This window comes from Mustelus asterias, chromosome 19 (assembly GCF_964213995.1).
Source record: "Mustelus asterias chromosome 19, sMusAst1.hap1.1, whole genome shotgun sequence".
Classification (NCBI taxonomy): Eukaryota; Metazoa; Chordata; class Chondrichthyes; order Carcharhiniformes; family Triakidae; genus Mustelus; species Mustelus asterias.
In genome coordinates this window covers 69,819,945-69,832,382 of record NC_135819.1, presented here as the reverse complement: position 1 = coordinate 69,832,382, position 12,438 = coordinate 69,819,945, and the positions used below count along the sequence as shown (strand labels likewise).

The window sequence follows — 12,438 nt, the reverse complement described above, 5'->3', positions numbered from 1 at the left end:
CTGGTAACTGCTGAACTGGAGTTGATCTCAGGAGTTCCACAGATTATCCTCATCACTAAGATGAAGCTGTGTATCAATGAGTTTGGTGTGACAACTTGGAGGCCCATATGGTGATCTGTAGCTATTGAGAAGCCCAGAGCTATGGACCATCCTGTCAAGCAGATTCTTGAACTCTCTAATTCATAACTAATGTCACTGAAACGCCAACAGAACATCCCTTACATGTCGCCAATCAATGGAGCAACATTAAAATTGACACTGTGGCAATTTTGAACAATGCAGCAACAATTTGTACACTGCAAGGTATCACAAAGAGCAATGAGATACTGGGCGGAATTTTACCAGCACATCCACTCGAGCGTCATATGATCCCGCCCGAGGCCAAGGGAGAATGCTGTTCTCTGAGCCTCGCCCGGCCCCGGAATCGGGGCGGGCGTGCTGGTAAAAGTCCGGCCAATGAGTGGGGCTTCTTTGTTGGTTATAAATATATGCCAGAGCCCTTGGAATAACAGAGATGACGGCCAGAGCCGATTGACATCTCATCCAAAGGACGGCACTTCCAACTGAGCAGCATTCCCGCAGTAGTGCACTGGAGTAGCAGCCTGGGTTACATGCTCAAGTGGCTGGAGTGGGACCTGAACTCAGAACCTTCTGACTCTTGGAAGTGCTTCCCACTGAGCCACAGCCGATACCCAAAGCGGCGACAAGGCCAGCTGTACTTCTGCTCTCATTACAGAGCAAACCTGAAGTTTTGGAGGATTGCAAAGAGATCAAGCTGCGGTGTGACACTCTCTCGGTGAAGTGATCCCTTATTTCCTGCCCAAGTCTGACTGGTTAATTTCACATTCCTCAAGTCTGTCAAAGACGACAATGACTCATCACAAGATACAGAATGAGTGATGTTACCATTTCCACCCCCCCCCCCCCCCCCCCCCCCGGCAGCCCCCCCCCCTCAACATTCTCTATTGCCCATCGCCCATGGCAGGAAGTCAGAATTGCCTTCAGGAGGTGTCTAGGGATTCAATCAAACATTTGAGGCACAATAAAGTTTTAAAGTTTATTTATTAGTCACAAGTAGGCTTACATTATCACTGCAATGAAGTTACTGTGAAAATCCCCTAGTTGCCACACTCTGGCGCCTGTTCGAGTACACGGAGGGAGAATTTAGCACGGCCAATGCACCTAACCAGCATGTCTTTCGGACTGTGGGAGGAAACCGGAGCGCCCGGAGGAAACCCACGCAGGCACGGGGAGAACGTGCAGACTCCGCACAGATGGTGGCCCAAGCCAGGAATTGAACCTGGGTCGCTGGCGCTGTGAGGCAGCAGTGCTAACCATGTTATTTATCCATTTAGGGCATTGCTGATGACCTTGGATATTGAAGTGACGAGGCGAAGTGGCCTGTTCGCTGGGGAGGGAGATAGGTGGAGAAAATCCATCCTCTGGGAGAGAAAGAGTTAACTCCCAGAGCTGTGGATTAAAATGAAAGCCAAGACTTCTGTACAAAAAAAAATGGAAAACATGCGATGGAACAGAAGCTAGTCTGTCAGCACGGGTTTCTAAACAGTCTACACTTTGAAGTTGATTAATAAAGAAAAATTGTGTTTGAAAAGAGTAATGTCACCATGCATTCAGTTTCATAAGCTTGATGCTCCTGCCTTGAACAGTAAACACTGGGGAACTTTGCAGGGCTCCCCCTAGGCACAACACTATACTGGGATATCCTATAATAATCTTCCAGTCCAGTTAGAATGATAGCATTTCATACAAAGTTTTCGTTCATTTGCTTTGGAGACAGGGGGGTGAGTCTCATGGTCATTAAGGTAAGGAATGTCCGTGTGAGAGAGCAGAACTTCACCCCCTCCTCGTATTGCCTAAAGAACACAAGAATTAGAGATGGAACAGGCTATTCGGCCCCTCAAGCCGGCGCGACCATTTGACAAGATCACGGCTGATCCAATTGTGGCCTCACCTCCATTTTCCTACTCGCCCTCCCTTCAATCCCTTGTCTGTCAAAACATTAAGTCGGCCTTGAATAATTTCAATAGCTAGGCCTCCACTGTTCTTTGGGTAGGTAATTCCACATATCAGTAACCCTCGGGGGGGAAAAAAATCTCCTCATTTCAGTCTTAAGTGGGAGACCCCTAATTTTGAGACTGTGCCCCCTAGTTCTAGATGCCCTCCCCCCTTCTCTTCCCACCCCCCCCCCTCCCCCTCACAAGAAGAAACATCCTCAACATCCATCTTTTCAAGTCTCTTTGGAATCTTGGGTGTTTCAATCTGATCACCTCTCATTCTTCGAAACTCCAATGGGTACAGGCCCAACCTTTCCTCATCAGATAATCCCTTTGTCCCAGGAATCAGTCAAGTGAATCCTCTCTGAGCTAATCAAGTAAGGAGGTCAAAGCTGTGTACAGGACTCTGGATGCAGTCTAACTAAGGTACAACTGCAACAAAACAAAAATCTGGAGACTTGCTCCTCACAACCCCACTACAAGCATTGTAAGCACTGGAAGCATAACATTATGCGGCACGGTAGCACAGTGGTTAGCACTGCTGCTTCACAGCTCCAGGGACCTGGGTTCGATTCCCGGCTCGGGTCACTGTCTGTGTGGAGTTTGCACATTCTCCTCATGTCTGCGTGGGTTTCCTCCGGGTGCTCCGGTTTCCTCCCACAGTCCAAAAAGATGTGTGGGTTAGGTTGATTGGCCATGCTAAAATTGCCCCTTAGTGTCCTGAGATGTGTAGGTTCGAGGTATTAGTGGGTAAAATATGTAGAGATATGGGGGTAGGGCCTGGGTGAGATTGTGGTCGGTGCAGACTCGATGGGCCGAATGGCCTCTTCCTGCACTGTCGGGTTTCTATGATTATGAAGAACTTTTAATAAATTTAAGCAAATGTACAAAACTGTGGCAATTGGATATCAATGCAGAAAGAGATAAGGACCATTTTGGACCTTAAAAGGATTGATCAGAATACTAAACGGTGAAAAGGTCTGGGTGCATAAATCATTAAAATAGCATGAACAGGTCCAAAAATAATTAGAAAGGCTAATGGAATGCTGACCTTTACATCTAGAATGCAAGGAGGTAGAAATTTTGCTACAGTTGTATAAAGCCCTGGTTAAATCACAACTGAAGTAATGCGAGCAGTTCTGGGTACGCTTGGGTAGGATACGTGAGTGTAGGACTCCAGGGATTTCATTATGAAGAGAGATTAGATGCACAATGGTGGCATTCCCTGAAATTTGGGATGATTTGATCACAGTTTTCAGAATTGTGAAGGGAACATGTAAGGTGTTTAGAAAGATACATTTTCTCTCGTTGGGGAGTCTAGGACAAGGGGCATATAACCAAAAATAAATACAGCCAGTCCTTTCCAGGGTGAAGTCAGGAAACACTTCTCCATGCAAAAGGTAGGAGTCCAAAACTCCATTCCATAAATAACACCAAGTCAATTATCAATGTTAAATCTGAGATAGATGGATTTTGTTAACCTTAAGCAATGACGGTCAACTTAGGCTGGTGAGTTTGTTAACCGAGGGAAATGATGGGCAACTTAGACTGGTGAGTGGGCCGCATGAATGGTCCTCTTTCATCTCAGTGGGACGCAAGATTGAAATCGGTCTTGTTCATTAACCATGACCCCATGAATAAGATTGAATATTTTTAATACACGCCGAATATTTAATAAGTTATAGAAAATGTTTAATCATTCATATATTAATAGAACTATCAACTTCAAATGGTAAGTTCAGAAGAAATATTTACACTTCAATTGGATGCAGAGGGAGCAGACAGCTCTCAATGTTGTGTGCAATCAGCATGCATCTCACTTTATGCCCTTCCTTGTACATGTGTATCACTTTAGTCAAACCGGTAGGAGAAAATCTGTGCTGACAGAAACCAGCGGAACGTGGCAAACCCTGCATGTGGGCAACAGTCAACACAATGTCTCGTGGGCTGCACTCAGAGCCCAGCTGGGCCGTATGTGGCCCCTGGGCCGCAGGTTACCCACCACTGACCTAGGGTATTAAGGGGTATGAGGCAAATGTGGAGTATATATGCAGTTAGATTGCGAGTCAGTCACAACTTAATAAAATGGTGGAACAGATTTGAGGGACTAAATGGACAACATCTTGAGGGCCCTGGAAACACCAGTGACGAGATTGAGCCCTTCCAACCAAAGGACAAAGAGTTATACCCCATCAGTGGGGATTGGATTGAGATGCTAGATTGGAAGGTTAGTGCACTAATCCATCATCAGTCTCCAGTCTTTGCAATTTAAAATATTTCCCATTAGAGAAATAGAAAACAAACTTGATTATTGATTTTTTAAAATCTTCATAAAATCTTACAGCACAGGAGGCCATTCGGCTCATTGTGCCAGTGCTGACTCTTTGTTAGAACTATGAAGTTAGTCCCACTTCTTCACTCTTTTCCTATAGCCCTGCAAAATTTCACTTCAAGTCTACCCTCAATTCCCCTTTGACAGTTCCTGAATTTGCTTCCACTTCCCTTTTTTGATCATAACTTGGTGTTTTTTTTAAAGAAAATGAAATTCTCTTCTCTGCTCCTTTTACCAATTATCTTAAATCGGTGTCCTCTGGTTACGAACCAGACACAAAATCCTCCTTTGTTTAAATCCACAGCGCACTAGTCACCATCTGATGGGATATCCTTGGTTTATTATCTCCTCTGATGGCTAAAAGTCAAGAGGAATCTTGAGAAAGTAAATAGAAGGCAGCTTCTCTTGGTTGACAAAAGGGGATTGGATTGAGATCAGTTACCAAATGAAAGAGGAACGGGGGAGAATTGGAAGCAAGTCTCACACACACACAGGGCTAACTGTCAGAATATGAAGTGTCAGAAGAACTGACTATTGAGGCAGAGAATAAAAATCATTTGAAAGAGAATTGGAAACGGATTTAAGAGCAAACAATCTACAAAAGAATGTGGGAAATAGAATACAGAAATAAGATTTGAGTGGGGAGCTGGAGTGGAAGAGCCAATACTAGGATAGCCACAACTGACGATGTGCACTATCTACAAGATGTACTGCAGCAATGCACCAAAGATCACCAAAGGAAACCATGCAGACGCTACGACAACGGATGAATGAACACCGCTCGACAATCACCAAGCAAGACTGTTCTCTTCCTGTGGGGGAGCACTTCAGCGGTCACGGGCATTCGGCCTCTGATCTTCGGGTAAGCGTTCTCCAAGGCAGCCTTCACGACACACAACAGCGCAGAGTCGCTGAGCAGAGACTGATAGCCAAGTTCCGCACACATGAGGACGGCCTCAACCGGGATCTTGGGTTCATGTCACACTATCTGTAATCCCCACGACTTGCCTGGACTTGCAAAATCTCACTAACTGTACTGTCTGGAGACAAGACACATCTTTTTAACCTGTGCTTAATGCTCTCTCCACTCACATTGTCTGTACCTTTAAGACTTGATTAGCTGTAAAGACTCGCATTCCAATCATTATTCTGTAAATTGAGTTTGTGTCTTTATATGCCCTGTTTGTGAACAGAACTCCCACTCACCTGACAAAGGAGCAGCGCTCCGAAAGCTAGTAGCATTTGCCAGCAAATAAACCTGTTGGACTTTAACCTGGTGTTGTGAGGCTTCTGACTGTGTTTACCCCAGTCCAACACCAGCATCTCCACACCAAAGATCCTCAGACAGCACCTCCCAAACCCATGACCATTTCCATCTAGAAGGACAAGGGCAGCAGATACATGGGAACACCACCACCTGCAAGTTCCCCTCCAAGCCACTCACCATCCTGGCTTGGAAATATATAAGTTTCTAAGATATAGGAGCAGAATTAGGCAATTTGGCCCATCGAGTCTGCTCTGCCATTCGATCATGGCTGATATGCTCCTCATCCCCATTTTCCTGCCTTCTCCCCATAACTCTTCAACCCATTACCAATTAAAAATCTAACTCCTCCTTGGTGGATGCTGGGACAGTGAGTAAATTTATCAAACAAACTTTGTTGTTTGTTAAATTTACTCATTGTCCCCGCATCCACGACACTTTGGGGTAGCAAATTCCACAGATTCACAACCCTTTGGGAGAAATAGTTTCTCCTCAACTCTGTTTTAAATTTGCTACCCCTTATCCTAAGACTATGACCTCTCATCCTAGAATGCCCCACAAGAGGAAGCATCCACTCCACGTCTACTTTATCCATAACTTTTATCATCTTGTATACCTCAATTTGATCTCCCTTCATTCTTCTAAATTATCGTCACCATTCCTTCGTAGTCACTGGGTCAAAATACTGCAATTCCCTCCCCAACGGCATTGTGGGTCAACCCAAAGCACGTGGACTGCAGCGTTTCAAGAAGGCAGCTCACCACCACCTTCTCAAGGGCAACTGGGAAGGGCCAGCCAGCGACGCCCATGTCCCACGAATGAATAAACAAAAAAATGATGTCCTCCTATGCTGGCATTTGCAGAGCGGAATAGCAGTTTGTGTATCCTGAGAAAACAAGCTAGCTGTAAGCGGTCCGGCCTTCACTCAATATTAAGAGACACCAATCAGGTACAGGAAATCAGTCATTTGACAGTGGACAACATTAGGGCCACGACTGGGCAAAATATTGAAAACCAATGATGAACAAAATTCATTGTCGGCTCTGTGTGTTCTGGCCCTTTAAGATTAGTCGGGTTGCGAAAAACTATTCATCCCAGCTAGCCTCCATTTAAACTTATCTGACATTATTCCTGAAGGCTACATCAAGTCTACAGCACAGATACAGGCCATTCGGCCAAACTGGTCCATGTAGTATTGAAGCTCCACACAAGTCTCCTCCCAACCCACTTCATCAAACCTTATTAACATATCCTTCTTTACTTTTCTCTCTCAGGTTCTCAATGAATGCATCGATGCGTCTTGACCTGAACAATACTTTGTTGTAACAAATTGCATATTGTAACCACCCTCTGCATAAAGAGATTTCTCCCGAATTGCCTCCTAGATGTATTAGCTACCATCTTATATTTATGGGTCCTTGTTCTGGTCTCACCCACACATCCTCTATGTCTATCCTATCAAACAGCAGTGGTGCTGGCAATCTGGAATGCCTGAGAGGGTGGTAGAGGCAGGTTTCCTCACATCCTTTAAAAAGTACCTGATTGAGTGCTTGGCACGTCATAACATTCAGAGCTATGGGCCAAGTGCTGGCAGATGGGATTAGGTGGGAGTTCAGGTGTTTCAAATTGTCAGCACAGACCCAAGGGCCTCTTCTGCACCGTATGATCCTTTTTAAAATTCATTCACGGGGCATGGGCGTCGCTGTCTGGCCAACATTTCCACATCAGCATTTATTGCCCATCCCTAGTTGCCTGAGGGCAGTTAAGAGTTGACCACATTGCTGTGGCTCTGGAATCACATGTGGACCAGACCAGATTTCCTTCTCTAAAGGACATTAGTGAACCAAATAGGGTTTTTCCGACAATCGGCAATGGTTCCATGGTCATCAATAGATTCTCAATTCCAGATTTTTTTTATTGAATTCAAATTTTATCAACTGCAGCAGTGGGATTCGAACCCAGGGCCCCAGAACATTAGTTGAGTTTCTGGATTAACATTTTGATTTGATTTGATTTATTATTGTCACATGTATTAGCATACAGTAATTAATATTCCAGCGATAATACCACAAGGCCATTCTATGAAACACTTCAATCATCCCGAATCAGAATATATCACAGTCCTCTCTTTCCCGGGAAAAGAGCCGGGATCTATTCAGACTTTCCTGATGAGGATATCCTCCCAGCTCGGTATCAATCTCGTGAAAGGCTCAATCAAGCTGAAGCCGCCATCCTCCATATCTGAGCGATGCCAATGAGTAGCATGCCGTGCATCAATCAACAACTGAATGCTTTTGTTCAGAAGTCAAGGTTCAATTTGGAAAGCATGCTCGGGGTTTATCTGTCCTTATCCTCTTAGCACAAGATCACCTCTCAAGTGCAGAAGAATCGACCCCTTTCTACAGTCTGCCCTCGAACCTAATCGTTGCTGTGAATGTAGAGACTTACTGAGACGGGATAATGACTACCTGTCTAGCTAGATCAGTGCTCCTGCACTTCCCTCTCAGCAGGGAACCCTCAGTATCATGGTTCTCCACACCCTGACTCTCAATGAATTCAGCTTCAGGAAATCCAACAGCTCTCCAAGTTTGGGCAGTCAGGTCAGCCCCGTAACTAAAAAAGACTTTCTTCTTGCTTATTTATGCTGCAAAGTGTAGGGGGGAAAAAAGAGACGTGTTCCCTTAGATACTTTAATTGCTGCAATTTAATAATTTATTAGGCTTCTTGTCAGAATGCTGTTTTCCCACTTTCTGCCCTGGGTTATAATTGGTGATCCGGCTGTTTAAATTGGAACTATTCTGTCTAAAGATTGTTCTGTACGATTTACATCGAAACTACAAGCCAAGGCTCAAATTCCAGGCTGGAATGCAATGTCATAACCATACTATCCGCTGTCACACTCTCCATCACCCCTTCAGGTAGGCCCACTGTCCTGTATTCCTGGGAGTATGAGAACCATCCACTCTGGGTCCGTCAACAGCCCAGGCCACGTGACACCAGTAACCAAGGCCATAACAGGAATAGGCCATTTGGCCCCTCAAGCCTGTCCGCCATTCAATTAGATTCACCTTCATTTACCCGCTTTTGCTCCCTTGATGCCCAGGCCTAACAAAACAATCTTAATCTTGAAAATTTCAAATCACCCAGAACACCCACAGCCTATTAGAGGGGCAAATAGGTTTCCTCGCTTGAACCCACTCCGCACTCCTCCCGACTTTTCTAATGGATTAGAATGCAGGGTGGCTTCCTTCTGGTACCTCAGCCAACTGGCCAATCCTCCTGTGGGAATCTAAACAATTGATTTCCTAGGCTCCAGCCGCTGGAATTCCCTCCCTCTGGATTTTCACCAGTCGGAGCCCTTTAAAAATGGTCGACAGGTACTAATTTCAGGATTGCTGACCCCACCGTGGGCAGCACAGTGGCACTGTGGTTAGCACTGCTGCTTCACAGTGCCAGGGACCCAGGTTCGATTCCCGGCTTGGGCCACTGTCTGTGCGGAATCTTCACATTCTCCCCGTGTCTGCACATCCTCCTCCGGGTGCTCCGGTTTCCTCCCACATTCTGAAAGACGTGCTGGTTAGCTGCATTGACCTGAACAGGCGCTGGACTGTGGCGACTAGGGGAATTTCACAGTAACTTCATTGCAGTGTTAATGTAAGCCTTACTTGTGACTAATAAATAAACTTTACATGCCCAAGGTTTCTGAATTGTTCAGAGTGCCTTTTAAAGTTGCAAGCTGGTTTCGGTCATGAACCTACACCCTGCACTCACAACCTGGCTGGCTTCATTGTGTGGATAGGCACATCCTGGTCCTCCACAATGTTCACGGGATTCGTGTTAGCACCTCAGAGGTGTTCTGTAAGTAAGACCTGTTTTATTAGTGCTCCTGTTTTCATAGTTATTGCTGTCTTCCTGTTCTGTTGAGTCACTGTCATCGTTAAACTTCATTATTATTCAAAGATGATCCTTCTTTTAAGCAACATGGGCAGCACTCCTGGCCTTAGTTACAAAACCTTCCTCATCTTGTCTAGCAGAAAAATAAAGAAGAACTTGCATTTTTACAGTATCTTTCATGACCTCTGTAAATGTACAGTGAGGTATTATTGAAGGCTAGTCACTATTGGAATGTGGAGAGATGATTGGTCTGGATTTTCACCCTCAAGATGGGCAGTGGGAGTTGGGAAAATCTTTGATCATCTCTACAAACTGAAAAGCCTCCAAACCCCACACCAGCTCAGGACCCTCAATGGACCCCAGTAAAACAATTACATAGGAGAAAGGCTTATAAGAACACCCTGTACTCAAAATGACACTCAAACACTGCCTCTCTACATCTCTTTCCATTTTAAAGATGCATCTTAAAACTGACCTCTTTGGCCAAGTTTATTTTGTCACCTGTCCTAATGTTCTCTGTCAAATATGGTTTGATAATTGCTACTCTCAAGAGCCTTAGGATGTTTTACCAGGTTAGATCAAAGGTGCTTGAGAACATCAGTTCATAGAAATCATAGAAACCCTACAGTACAGAAAGAGGCCATTCGGCCCATCGAGTCTGCACCGACCACAATCCCACCCAGGCCCTACTCTCATATCCCTACATATTTACCCACTAATCCCTTTAACCTACGCATCTCAGGACACTAAGGGGCAATTTTTAGCATGGCCAATCAACCTAACCTGCACATCTTTGGAGTGTGGGAGGAAACCGGAGCACCCGGAGGAAACCCACGCAGACACGAGGAGAATGTGCAAACTCCACACAGACAGTGACCCAAGGCTGGGAATCGAACCCAGGTCCCTGGAGCTGTGAAGCAGCAGTGCTAACCACTGTGCTACCGTGCCGCTGATGGCACTCTGGGCATATTATATGTCCTCTATCGTTTCCCGTGGTGAGTTCCAGCAGGATAACACCAGTCCAGGTGGAGAAGGTTTACAAGCAGGTCCAGGACATATCCCAGCCCCAACCCATGACCTCTACCATTATTCATTGTTGCTGCGTCAAATTCTTGGAACTCCTTCCCTAACAGCATGGTGGGTGTACCTACCAAAGGGACTGCAGTGGTTCAAGAAGGCAGCTCACCACTGCCTTCTCAAGGGTAACTAGAGGTGGGCAATACATGCTGGCTCGGAATTGATGCCCACATCCCATAAATTAGTATAAAAACAATGCAAGTAGTCATTGTACCTTGCACCTATAGGTGCCAATTGTCAGTACATGTTCCCATCATGGAGCCACACATTCCTGAATCGAGCATCAGGGAATGTGGACCCTCAGTGCCCGAAACACCTTTGCCTTGCCTCGTTGTTAGTTCCCAAATTACCACCCTGCTGTTCTGGCTAGTCCCTGAGATTCCTCAACAATAAAACAAAACACAGCAGAAGAATATATAGAGGAAGTCTTCCTTAAACGAGTACAATATTCTGATCAGAAAAACTTGTGCAGGTTTGCTCAACAAGTCAAAAGCAAACATACAAACCCTGGAGGAGGAGATACTGAATATGATTCTGAATGTCCCAGGTATGTAAGAGACTGAGGGTGGGAGAAGAAAGATTGGTCCTTCTGGTCTTGAAGGGGTTCAGGAGACACACAAGTTACCAAATGGCATGGCGAACACTAATGGTTGGACTGACAGTGAGTCAGTGGGAGCTTGGCAAGGGGGCCATTCTGTTGGTATTTTGGAACTGACACCTTCAATCATTGAAAGAAAAGGCAAGTTCAACTTATCAGCCCCAAGTTTGCCGTAAGTTATCAGGAACTACTTGTTTACACAAACCAATCAACAATGGGACAGATCTTAAGATGGGTCACAGAGGCAGAATGCCTTTAAGATGCTTAATTGGCACGCCTATGCCGAGTCGATGGCTGGGATTCTCCAGTCCCGCTGCAATGAATTTGGCACTCAACTGAGCACCAAATTCTCTATTCTCACTGGCAGCGGTGGTGGGGCATACGAGACCAGAGAATGCTGGTCCATATGTTTGTTCTAGGTGCAGGAGGTTGGACTGATGAGACAATCCTTGTTAATTCAATCCCAAGCCAGTTGAAGTTTTAGGGGCTGCATAGTGGCACAGTGGTCAGCACTGCTGCTTCACAGCGCCAGGGACCCGGGTTCAATTCCGGCCTCGGGTCATTGTCTGTGTGGAGTTTGCACATTCTCCCTGTGTCAGTGTGGGTTTCTCCCGGGTGCTCCGATTTCCTCCCACAGTCCAAAGATGTGCGGGTTAGGTTGATTGGCCATGCTAAATTTAGCCTAGTGTCAGGTGATTAGCAGGGTAAATATGTGGGGTTACAGGAATAGGGCCTGGCTGGGATTGTGGTCGGTGCAGACTTGATGGGCCGAATGGCCTCCTTCTGCACAGTAGGGATTCTATGAACAATAATTTTTTTTTGAAAATAGGTTTATTTACAGCATGCAGCATAACATATGCCTGCTTCCTCCCCACTAACCCCCAGTGTCCCAGAAGTCTCTCTTTATATTCTTGATAGAACAAAAAACAAAGAAAGAGGGGGGATGGCAGCCCCTGGTGAGACAACTATAACTAAAACAAAATGGGAAAGGTAACTTAACTATCTAAACCAAAATATCATTACTGCAGGTGATGATGCACCCCAGCTCCCATGGTGCCCATCGGTCACAGACGTGTGTCAGTGGACACCGCATGCTCCCTCTCCAAGGACACCCAGCCGTAATGTAACCATGGGGCAAGAGCAGACAGTGGGGTCAGATGACCCCCCTTGACTGCCTGCTGTCTCAGCCTGTTAATGGCCAACTTAGAAGTAGGTTTACAAGGAGGTTCTCCTCCCTCCCCACCCCCTCCACACCGCA

The 12,438-nt window shown here is 45.7% G+C and overlaps 1 protein-coding gene across 2 annotated transcripts in view; it reads right to left on the bottom strand.

The window, feature by feature from the left end:
- plxna4 (plexin A4) overlaps positions 1–12,438 on the bottom strand; it is a 689,385-nt gene that overhangs the window by 646,074 nt on the left and 30,873 nt on the right. The window lies entirely within an intron of this gene.